The sequence below is a fragment of the Euprymna scolopes genome, chromosome 1 (assembly GCF_053919585.1).
Source record: "Euprymna scolopes isolate OS-2025 chromosome 1, ASM5391958v1, whole genome shotgun sequence".
In the NCBI taxonomy this organism is placed as follows: domain Eukaryota; kingdom Metazoa; phylum Mollusca; class Cephalopoda; order Sepiida; family Sepiolidae; genus Euprymna; species Euprymna scolopes.
This window is the reverse complement of record NC_136482.1, coordinates 96,933,188-96,945,924: the sequence shown is the minus strand read 5'-3', so window position 1 is coordinate 96,945,924 and position 12,737 is coordinate 96,933,188. Positions and strand designations below refer to the sequence as shown.

Here is a 12,737-nt window from a genome sequence, read left to right as displayed (position 1 = left end):
AAAACGACTTTAAAAATGAAAAAAAAAATGGGAGGGGGCTTTGGTGACAGGTCGGCTCGAACCCAGAGCCTTGAGGCCCATAGGCTGAGCCTGAACACCTGTGCTACAGCGACAGTCAATGCAAGAGTGATTAAAAAGTGAATGTCAAACATCACGCTATTCCGCAGTTTTTAATGAGGTCAAATCGTTTTACTGCGGAATAGTTGACGGTGACATTGACATCCGGTTTGAATCCAGTTTTGCTGTTTTTATACTGAAAAGTGAAAACAACATGCGGCGATCCAAATATATGGAATATTTATCTTTTGAAATTAAATAGACAGGCGACCCCCGTTGTTAACTCGTACATATTATGATTTAGATGTGATATAAAAAGTTTTACGAAGAAGCGACATCCACGTTGGAAAAAAGCCTTTCTCAGACATGCATGAAAACGCACACACACACACATACACACAAACATTTTCGCTTTTATATATATATATATATATATATATATATAACTACTTCATTTACTCACATAAAATTAATATACGAAAGTATAGATTTATGCGTAAACTTTAAGTATTTACTTCAAAAGTGCTCAATACGTAGGTAGAACTAGTTAGTAATTTATAAAATATATATGGCGATTAAGCTACACTGAATATTCTGTGTTTCATCCACTATAGGATTCGTCAGGCTTATGCGCGAATTCTGTGGTTGTTTCTTGTTTTTATATATGTTGAAGATTTTTAGTTAGCCAATCAGCTTTCTAGTATCCACCGCGCCCCTTCCTATCAGCCAATGGGCATGCATTTTATTGAACAAAGGATCTGTTTTAGGACTATGTTAGTGGTTTAAGATAGACGTTTTCCTTTTTTTTTTTTATGTAGAAAATCAGTTCTAATAAATAACAATAACCAATGGATAAAAACTAAAATGAAAAATTTGTTCGATTTGGCGATGGGTGCCAGAGACTCTGCAGAGGCATCAGATCTTGTGGGATTATTCATTCTATATACCCTCACAAGCATATTCGATACTACGGATATCGGCCTATATAGAGATGACGGACTAGCTATAATAAAAAACTCCAACATAGTCAAGGGAGAAAACTTTAAGAAAATCATACACAAGGAAATGAAAAAATTAGGCCTAAATGCGGATGTATCAGCTAACATAAAAATAACAAACTTCCTGGACGTCACGTTAAACTTAGATAAAAACACATATGAACCATACTTAAAAGATAACGCTACTCCAATTTACGTAAACCCTAAGTCCAACCACCCACCATCAATTATAAAACACATTCCTAACTCGATCGTAAGTAGGCTCAGTAACAACTCAAGCGATGAAAATGCATTTAACAGGTCAACCAATATCTACGAAACAGCACTAAAAAATAGTGGATACAAAAATATCGGTATCAAATATAAGCAACAAAACACCAACAACTATGATAAAATCAAAAATAGAAGAAAAAGAACTATAATTTGGTATACGGCCCCATACAATCAAATGTTAAAAACAAAACTTGGCAAGAAACTTCTAGATCTTATTGAAAAACACTTTCCCGCAACCAACCCCTTACACAAAATCTTCAATAAAAATACCTTGAAGTTATCTTACAGTTGTTGTGAAAATTTAGAGATGATAATTAAAGCACATAATAACAAAATACTAAATGAAAACAATGTAAACAACAACAAAATAAAAAATAAAAAAAGTAGACACCATGCCAAAAATATAACCAACACTAGCAGAAATAACAATAATAATAATAGCAATAATAATAATAATAATAACAAACCAACCCCAACCATACCATAAATAAAAATACTAATAACGAACAAGATAAATGCAACTGTAGACACCGCACACTTTGCCCAGTCCAAAATAAATGTCTAACAAAAAGCGTAGTTTATCAAGCAACAATATTTGCGAAAGAAAACCCGAATAACAAGAAATATTATGTAGGCATGACTTCCTTAGATTTCAAAACCCGATACTATGACCACAAAAGTACATTCAAAAATAAAAAACACTGTATAAAAACAACACTAGCGAATAAATACAGGGAACTCAAAGAAAGCGGACATTCGCCGGTAGTCGAATGGAAAATAATAAGACAAGCTACCACGTGCAGACATTTAGATGACCCATGTAAATTATGCCTCCATGAAAAATTTGCTATCCTGTACTTTAAAGAACCCCAAAATCTATTAAACTGTAGACGAGAAATAGCAAACAACTGTGTTCACAAAATAAAACTTACTCTAGGATAGCGATACAAAATAGCTTTAAAACTAACAATAACAATAGAAAACAAACAAATAAATAAATTAAATAAACATGAATATACATAAACAATCACACACATATATATATATATATATATATATATATATATATATATGTGTGTATGTATATGTACATGTATGTGTGTACACATGTATATTTATATATAAAAAAAAAAAAGGAAAACGTCTACCTTAAACCACTAACATAGTCCTAAAACCGATCCTTTGTTCGATAAAATGCATGCCCATTGGCTGATAGGAAGGGACGCGGTGGATACTAGAAAGCTGATTGGCTAACTAAAAATCCTCAACATATATAAAAAAAAAGAAACAATCACAGAATTCGCGCATAAGCCTGACGAATCCTATAGTGGATGAAACGCAGAATATTCAGTGTAGCTTAATCGCCATATATATTTTATAAATTACTATATATATATATATTTATATATATATAGATGACTGCACATCCAACTTTGTCTCCATCTTTTGGACCGTCTGTATAAATTGAGTGTTTGGAATACTTATCTTTAATTATTTGGAATTTTTCTTGATATATGATTGGATTGGTTTTTGTTTTACGATAATTAATTAGGTCTGATATTATTTTTGGTGGTTTTGTCATGTCAGTCAGGAGGGATTTTTACAGATTCGTGTATTGTTGCAATGTCTATTTGGGCTTTATTTATGGATTCTTCCATACGTAAGCTGAATGGTTTCATAGCATTTTCTTTTCTATCGAAGAGGTTTTTATATTGGGGTGGATGACACATTTATAAGCAGGATTAGTTAGGCATAAAGCCAATTTTGTATAATATTGTAGTCCTAATTTTTCTATAAGTGACCTGGTGCTACCAGATCAGGCTGTCTACTGGCTTCCTGAGACGAAAAGCACCTACATCGATTTTCTGTTTTTGTTTTCTATTTCACCTTTTGTAAAACTTAATTATGTTCTGCAAAAATAAAAACAAAAACAACAGCCCCCATTCCCCCCCCCCTTCCACTCTTTTCTTTTTCTATCCTTACTACTCAACCCCGTCGGTGGGGCATAAGAATACACCGACTGCCCTCCTGCAGAGAGTAAAAACCTCTCAATGGAGCCACCTGTTGGCCGTGAGTGGCGACCCGTAATGCCTAGGAAAGGGATCCTGGTGGCTGAGTAATTGATACCTAGGGAAAACAAAGGTATCAGTGGCAACACTCCACTTTGGCCTCGTACTAGGCCAGACGGGCGGTTGGACGGGCCCGATCCAATCAATCGGCTGGTCATGTCAAGCTCTAAACCTGACTAACATAACAAGAAAATCCACTCGTACTCTCCACCTTTTTACAATAAACAGATTTAGAAAGCGGTGGCTCATGGGTCAATCGACTCGCTGGACAAATGGACTTTTTACGGCTGAAAAACAAATATTCTTACTAAAAAGAGGCTTTTGAAAAAATTTTTTAGTAAAAATGGACGAACTACAGGTGCTTAGGTCTACCAACGAGACGAGTATACCTCCCGTGTATCCCTGTTGCTGTTGGGGCGAATGGGTTCCCCCCCCCCCCAACACCTCCCATATAGGGCTCCGAGGTGGGTGGGGAGCACTAGAGAAGAAAAATTACGAACTACAAAAATGGCCCACTATAAGCCTCAAAAAAGAAGTCATTCAGAAGTTTCTGATCTAACCAGCTCAGATTCAGAAACTGAAATAAACAAACAAACCTTCCCGAGATTTTTTGTAATAGAAACAATTGAAGGAGAACAAATAACAAAAATGTCTCCTTTCAAAATAGAAAGGATACTATCAAAAGAAATCAAACCAAAAACTGTAAAAAAGCAAAAAAATGGCACACTGTTAATCGAAATAACAAACCAGAAACAAGAAATCGAAGTTAAAAAATGGAAACTTTTCGATAATCGAAAAATAAAAACCTACCCCCATAGAACATTGAACACTAGCAAAGGTGTAATCAGGTGCCCCGAATTAGCCCTGTGCCCCTTAGAAGAAGCAAAAAATAATCTTAAAAATCAAAACGTCATTGATATCAAAAGAATTCAGACAAAAACAAGATCCGGCGAAATCATAGACACAAACACTTACATATTAACATTTGATACTCCTCAAATACCTAACAACATAAAAATAGGATATGAAAAAATAAATACTGAAATTTATATACCAAGCCCATTCAGGTGTCACAATTGTCATCGATACGGGCACCATAAAGATCGATGTACACGACCACCAACTTGCATGAGATGCGGAGACAAAGAAACACATATTGATTGTCAAAATGCACCAAAATGCGTCAATTGCCATCAAAATCATAGCGCAAACTCAAAAGAATGCGAAAAATGGAAAAAAGAAAAAGAAACTCTCAGAATAAAATACACCAAAAACATAAGCTTTCAAGAAGCCCGTAAACTAGCAGAAAACACAAAATACTCTGAAATAACAAAAAGAAATACACAGCCTAACTTTGAACCAAATAATACAACAAAAACAAATCCTTCAAACATCCAAATTGAAATATTCATGAAATTACTCAATGAAATGAGAGAACTAATAGAAGACTTCAAAAAAACTATGAAACAAACCATCACAGAAAGTAAAGATTTTTTAAAGAATATAACCGAAATAAAACAAAGTCCCCAAACTAAAACTCTACCACAAAAACCTATTAAACTCCAAACAACAGCATCCCTAGAAACAAACCTTACGACAGAAAAAATTAAGAAAAATAAACAGACCCCAAAAGAACCCCACAAGATAGATACCAATAAAAGCAAAATAAACAGATCCCGCTCAACCTCTAGATCAGGATTTCATCACCCACCGCGACCCCATTCGCGATCTGAAACCCGAAACACCCAAACTAACATCGAAACTATGGACGTAGACATAAACACCAACAGTCCAAAACCAAAAGAAAATATAAACCATGACTAACAAAATCCTACAGTGGAACATAAGAGGATTAAAAATTAATATCGAAGAAATGCAAATACTTATCAAATCCTTATGTCCTGCAATAATTTGCCTACAGGAAACACACTTAAAAGAAAATGACAAAATTAACATAAAACACTACTCAATATACAACCACATAAACAAATTATCATGCAAAGCCACCGGTGGATCATCAATACTGATAAACGAAAACATTCCACACAGCAAAATGAACTTAAAAACAAATATGCAAGCTGTTGCAATAACTGCAACACTACACAAAACAGTAACCCTGTGTTCACTCTATATACCACCAAATGAAACAATAAACGAAACAGAATTAAACAATATAATCAAACAACTACCTAAACCTTTCCTACTGTTGGGAGACTTCAATAGTCACAATATATGGTGGGGCAGTAAAAAAAACAACAAAAGAGGCCAAACCATAGAAAAAATAATTAACCAAAATGACCTATGCCTACTCAACAACAAAGAGAATACATATATGCACCCACCAACGGGAACCCTATCAGCAATCGATATAACACTATGTGACCCAACTATATACATGGATTATAGCTGGAGAACACACAAGGATGCATGCGGAAGTGACCACTTCCCAATCATAATAGAAAACGAGAATCCCAAGCTAGAAGACAAAACACCCCGCTGGAATTTACAAAAGGCAAATTGGGAAAATTTCCAAAATACATGTCAATACAGATTAATACCTGAAGCGAATCCTAACTTAGAACACATCACATATTTCAGCAACACCCTACTCACAATAGCCGAGGAGAACATACCAAAAAGTTCCACTACTACAAAATATAACCAACCCTGGTACAATAAAGAATGCAAAGAAGCTATAAGAGCCAGACGTGCAAACCTAAGGAAATTCAAAAACAGTCCAACGAAAGAAAATTTGGACACCTATAAAAACAGCAAAGCCAAAGCACGGAAAACTATCAAAGAATCAAAACGGAACACGTGGAAAGACTATGTAACAAAAATTAATCAAAACACAAAAAAGTATGGGAGATGGTCAGAAAAATAGCAGGAAAAAATACAAAGAACCCTATTAAACACCTTATATGTGACAACACAAAGATTACCGACAAACAAAATATCGCAAATAAATTAGCAGAACAATTCTCAATGAACTCATCATCAAAAAACCAAAATAAAAAATTCCAATGAAGAAAAAATAAAAATAAACTTCAAATCAAAAAATGAAGAAAACTACAATCAATTATTCAACAGTGCAGAACTAGAGGAGGCAATAAACAAATCTCCCGATACAGCAGTCGGCCCCGACGAGATCCATTATCAATTCCTCAAAAAACTACCAAAACCATCACTGGACTACTTATTACAAATTTACAATGAGATATGGATAACTAACAACTTTCCAAAAAACTGGAAGCAGGCAACAGTAATCCCAATACCCAAACCAAAAAAAGATCATACAAACCCAACAAACTACCGACCTATTGCACTAACTAGTTGTTTGTGCAAAACTTTTGAGAGAATGATTAACGAAAGGTTAAATTGGTACTTGGAAAGCAAAAATCTAATTACAGAAAGCCAGTCGGGTTTCAGGAAAAATAGAAGCCCCACCGATCACTTAATAAAACTGGAAACACGCATAAGAGAAGCATTTGAAAAAAAAGAACATCTAATAGCAATTTTTTTTGACATGCAAAAGGCGTATGACACCGCTTGGAAATACGGAATCCAAAAAGACCTGTATGAACTAGGACTTAGGGGTAGAATGCCAGAAATTATCAGAAATTTCTTAACAAATAGAAACTTCCAAGTACGGATGGACAACACTTATTCAGTCCAAAAAGATCAAGAAATGGGGGTCCCCCAAGGTAGTATCCTGTCTGTCACCCTCTTCAACATTAAAATAAACAATATCATAAAAAACATAGACCCAGGAATTGAAAACGCCCTATACGTGGACGACCTACTTATATACTACCAATCTAAATATATACAAACAGCCGAACGCAAACTACAACTCTGTCTGAATAAAATAAACAAATGGGCCATAGAAAATGGATTTACATTCTCAGAGGAAAAAACTAAATGCATCCACTTTTGCAAATTACGAAAATTCCACCACGACCCCAACCTGAAACTGGATAACAAGAACATCCCACTCACCGACCAACATAAATATTTAGGTATTATATTCGATAAAAAATTGAATTTCATACCACATATAAAATATTTAAAAGCAAAATGCCAAAAGACAATGCAATTGATCAAAGTCCTAGCACACACCGATTGGGGTGCAGACAAAGTCACATTATTGAAATTATACCAAACTCTAATCAGATCTAAAATGGACTATGGATGCTTCATCTATGGAGCAGCAAGGAAGTCCTACATAAAAGAACTAAATACAATCCATCATCAAGGATTAAGATTAGCCTTGGGAGCATTTAGAACCTCTCCAGTAGAAAGCCTCTATATAGAGGCCCATGAGCCTCCACTGATTCTAAGACGACAGAAGTTAGCGCTACAATATTACCTAAAGCTGGTATCATGTCCAACAAATCCTGCATACCAATGTACCCTCCACCCACAATACACACATCTCTTCAACAAGAAAGAAAATATCAAGCCCTACAGCCTCCGGATAAAAAACCTTCTCACAGAAGCCCAAATGGACATTACAAAAATACATAAATATAACAAATCAAAAACTCCACCCTGGATGATCAAACAACCACACATAATATTAAAATCAAATAAATATCCCAAAACGAAAACCCACCCATCAACCTTCCATGAAGAACTACTTATCATCCAGAATACATACAAAGAATATACACAAATTTACACTGACGGATCAAAAGATGGAGATAAAGTAGGATGCGCAGCCATCCACAAAAAAATAAAACTAAAGAAAAGGCTCCCAAACGAATCTTCTATTTTCAGCGCAGAAGCAACAGCCATAGATTTGGCACTGAATATAATAACCAATGATGACCAACAAAAATATATCATATTTACTGACTCACTTTCAATACTCATATCTCTAAAAGAAAAAAAAATGACAAACCCACTTATTACAAAATTGCTAAACAAAATAGATGCCATAACCATAGAAAAAAACATTATCTTTTGCTGGATACCAAGCTATATCGGCATCTACATGAATGAACAAGCAGATAAGGCAGCAAAGGAAACTCTGCAACAAAACCACATAAGTGGAAAAATCCCCTATACAGACCTAAAGACTAAAATAAACACATATTTGAAGAGAAAATGGCAAGAAAACTGGAGCTCATGCACCAAAAACAAATTATTCCAAATAACACCAAATATTGGAACAAGAGACACCAAAAAGTTAACAAGAAAGGAAGAGGTAGTAATGACCAGACTGCGAATAGGTCACACTCACATCACCCACTCACATCTGCTAAAAGGGGAGGAGACACCAAACTGTATAACGTGTCAAGAACCCTACACAATACACCATATACTGACAAACTGCATTGACCTTGAACAAACCCGAACAAAGTATTACCAAGAAAAAAATCTGAAAACAATATTAAACAAGATTGATCCCCAAAAAATTATCAATTTTCTGAAAGAAACTAAAATATACTCAAAAATATAAAGAAAGCCCCCCCCCCCAAAAAAAAGAAACCAAAAAAAAAACCTTAAGAACAAACCAATATTTAACACAACATAACGAACCTTTCGGCATTAAATGACCCCAAAGTGGTTGATATGCCGTAAAACAGAACAAACAAACAAACAAACTATAAGTGACAGTGGGGGTTCATATGTTTCTACATATAAGCTTTCCACTGGAGAGATGGGCAAGGCTCCTAGAGCCAATCTTAGCCCTTGGTGATGTCTTGTCTAATTCCTTTACATAAGACTTTCTTGTGGATCCATAGATATAGCATCCATAATCCAACTTGGAACTGACAAGGGGATCTGTATAATTTAATTATTGAGTCTTTGTCTGCACCCCAGATGATGCCCAAATATTTATATTGATCAACAATAGGTATAATTTCATTGTCCAGTTCCAATATTGGGTTGGTTGTTGTTCGGTTTATTGTCCTATCAACAGCTGCAAGGTCATTTAAATAAATTAATAAAATTATTATTGATTTAACATTGTGTGATCCAACGTTTGCCTTGGATTACAAATGGAATGTATTAGAAGATTCATATGGAAGTGACAACTTTCCCATTACACTTAAAAATAATGATCGAATGCCTCGCAGTAAAAGTGTGGGATTTCATTCCCTGTATGGCGTGATATTTAACCTCATTAAATTCACGCACCTGTCAATTGAGTTTTAATCCTTAAATTCAGAATGTTTTTGTTACTCTCCCTTGCTGGTTGAGTGGTAGCGTGTCAGATTTTTTTCACACTTTATTTTCCACCTTCACCTCAAGGCTTCTGGTTCGATCCTACCTACCAAAACTTTTTTTTTGTCTTTCCAATCTTATAAAGAAGTTTAACATTTGTTTTGATCTACCCCCCCACACACACACACGCCTCCAAAAACCCGGGCAACGCCTAGCACTTCCGCTAGTACACAATAAAACAATCCTAATTAAAAGATTACCAGACAAAGCATCCATCTACAGTGTCGAAGTATCGGCCATTGGTATGGCACTTGGTCTTATAGAATCCTCTAAAGATAAAGAACTTATCTGCTCAAATGCCAAATCAGTACTGAGAACAGAAAACAACAAACCCTAATAGGAAATCACCAAAACCCTAAATAAAATTGATGATATTCCTAATGATAAAAACATCCTTTTTTGTTGGATACCCAGTCATATCAACATAAAGGGTAACGATAGAGCTGACAAAGCAGTAAAAGCAGCATTAAAATTGATTCCACCCAATGATAAGATCCCTCATACCGATTTCAAACAAACCATTAACAAATATATTAGAAACAAATGGCAAGAGTCGTGGAACTCCTGTACTAAAACCAAGCTATACCAAATCAAAGAAACCATAGGAAAACAGAAACCAAACAAAAGAATGACCAGAAAGGAGGAAGTTAGAATAACAAGACTCCGAATAGGCTATACCTCTATAACACACTCTTATCTACTCAAAAAAGAAGCAAGAGGCAAAGACTTGAAAACAAACCAACTGAATCTACATAATGAAAAAACTGTAAAGGACATATTCACTCGCGTAGATCCACCTACCCTTCTCAAGTATCTGAAGATAATAGGGTTACTCAACAAAATTAAAAATTAAAAAAACAATACCTTATCTAATTATATAAACATAGACATTGAACATCAGATACATACATAAAACTATTAATGTATATATATATAAAAAAAAGACTCTGGCATTAAATGATCACATAGGTTGATATGCCGTAAAATCAATCAATCAATAAGAATTTCAAATAGATGTAAGAAATTTATTTATTTAAGAAAAAGAAATTTCATCCAAATGTGTAATTTATGTTTATCTGCATACTTGCTTTCCAAACTTCTAATAACTCTTGGAAGAACATCACTGACAAAGAATTTTTTTCACACTGAAATATCAATTGAACAGAAATTTTGGAATATCTAGTGACTTTTGTTATTTGGATGTCACCTGTTCTGTTTGTACTCCAGAGTTGATGACAGCACAGAAAGATTGCAACAAGGCACAAGAAGATAGTAACTCTAATTGCATCTTTGATCAGCAGTCTGTAGAATAAACCCAGGGGTTCCCAAGAGAAGGTGAGAATGAGAACCCTTAACAGGATAAAGAAAAAAAAAATCAAATTCAATTACTGCCAATACTTACCCCATGAGTGAAACATGAAAGTATACTAAGAATCTAGTCAAGATGCATGGATCTAATCTCTGAAGAATAACAGAGCCAGTATTCAATTCCTACAATCCAGCCTTTTCACACAACTACTACTATACATGACCATTATTGAAACTCTGCTAAAATGCTAAATTTATTGTCTAAATGTCTAATGATTTTGGGTAAAATATCACTGAAAAAAAAAAGTTCAGTATTTTGTACTGATCTATGAAACATTGATTGGAAGAAAAACATTTAAAGATTAAAAATATTTCTAATTAACATTATTGATGCATATGTAGAAGAATTTGTAGTAAACTATAAGTTTTACTATTTATACTTTATAGCTACTGATGATTTTTCTGTTTTTCATTCATACAAGCCCAATGAGCAGCTGCATATTTTCCTAGTGGCTCTCTAGGATCACCACTAATTTAATGTGTTTTTTAGTCTTAATTTTTTCTCTTCAGATTTTCACACTTTGGAAAAACATCTAAAATCAAATTTTCAAACATTTTTGCTGCTAGTATAGTTCCTGAAAAATTTTTGTAGAAAGTAAACAATTTTTTTAAACTTTAAAATAGAATGTCACTTAAATGTGAAAAAAAAATGTTTAGTTTATAATCCTTGAATTTAGTTTTTTTAAAAAGTAAATGTTTACCACATACTTTATTCTAACGTACAAGTAAGAAGAAAAAACAATGGTTAAACTCATTCGGATTACATAATTTTTACGACTGGAAATCCATTTTATGTTTTGTTTTTTTTTATTTTGGTGGGTTTCCTCACAAGAATTCAGTGTATCAGTTATTATATATAGGAGAACCCCCTCATGACTGAAACAACTATCCTCCCTTTTATCATCCCCCTCCTATACCCCTCCAATGCCCCCCCTCTGGGGAACAAAATCTTCCCCACACTAGGAACCGATCCTGGGTCTGGCCATACCCACATGGGGAGACAAATAGTAGAAACGTTAAAAAATCCCCTATACATATTTTAAATACACCCCTCTTTCTAAACAAACATAATATAAGGAATACCCGAAAAGACTAAAACGAAAAATCACAATACTAAAATCCAAGAATCCAAAAAATAAATATCAAAATAGAATGAAAGCACCCCTACCCTTATTTCAGAAGAGCTAGTCCCCCCTCCCCACACATACACATTAGTAACGACCTCACCTCGGACCACAGTCGTCTTCCTAAGGAAGCAAATAACCCCAAAATACTATAAAACAATATACACATTCCCAAACCAACAAAAGCAAACGCGCGTGCACACACACACACATACCCTACCCCACCCTAAAGGAAAAGAAAAAAACATTAGCAGAAAGAGATAGCCAGGTCAGTGGTCTCCCTCAACAAGCCCAATAAAAGAGTAATAAAAATTGAGCATGCCAATGAATAATAAACACTTACAAGCCTCCACCCCTTGGAAAAACTTCAAATTAACTACGAAAATCGCCATTTTTACATTTCCAACACATTTGAAAATAATTTCTGACGAGGACGCATCACAGAACGTCTGAAACGTGCGTAAAAACGATTTCAATGACTTAAAAACATTATTACAATGATCCAAACATAATTCTCAATGAAAAACCAAGACACAGAATAATAAAATAATGTTAAAAAATACACATTGTTGGTGACTACTCCCTTATATATATATATATATATATATATATAT

General features: G+C 34.4%; 1 protein-coding gene across 1 annotated transcript in view; it reads left to right on the top strand.

Annotated features, from left to right (window-relative positions):
* Window positions 1–12,737, top strand: part of LOC145255066 (RNA helicase Mov10l1-like) — a 157,601-nt gene that overhangs the window by 119,472 nt on the left and 25,392 nt on the right. The gene's annotated exons all lie outside the window — the stretch shown is intronic.